We start from the raw sequence: 655 nt of genomic DNA on the forward strand, positions 1-655 counted from the left end.
CAGTCTCAGGATCAGTTGTGCGAACACAGGGATTTGGTGCTCTCACACCTCAGCCTGTTGGGCCTTCGGGTCAACTGGGAAAAGAGCAAACTCTCCCCGACGCAGAGGATCTCTTTTCTCGGTATGGAGTTGGACTCGGTCGAACAGACAGCACGCCTCACGCAGGAACGTGCTCAGTCGGTGTTGAACTGCTTGAATACATTCAAGAGCAGGATGGCGGTCCCACTGAAAGAATTTCAGAGGCTCCTGGGAGACGGCTTCAGCACTGGCTCCATTGTCGAGTCCCGAGGTGGGCATGGCAATGCGGCACTCACCGGGTCCAAGTTACACCGGCCTGCCGCCAAACCTTCACCCCGTGGTCAGACCTTGCATTTCTCCGGCAGGAGTGCCCCTAGAGCAGGTCTCCAGGCATGCTGTGGTTTGCACGGATGCCTCAACCACCGGCTGGGGGGCCAAGTACAACGGGCTTGCAGTGTCAGGGGTTTGGACGGGGCCCCAACTGCAATGGCACATCAACTGCCTCGAGTTGCTGGCAGTGCACCTTGCCCTGAGCCGTCTCAAAGGGCGCTTACGAGGCAAGCATGTACTAGTCCGCACGGACAACACAGCGACCGTTGCGTACATCAACCGACAAGGTGGTCTGCGCTCCCGTCGC

This window comes from Sinocyclocheilus anshuiensis, unplaced genomic scaffold, assembly GCF_001515605.1.
Source record: "Sinocyclocheilus anshuiensis isolate Anshui unplaced genomic scaffold, SAMN03320099.WGS_v1.1 scaffold1164, whole genome shotgun sequence".
Lineage (NCBI taxonomy): Eukaryota > Metazoa > Chordata > Actinopteri > Cypriniformes > Cyprinidae > Sinocyclocheilus > Sinocyclocheilus anshuiensis.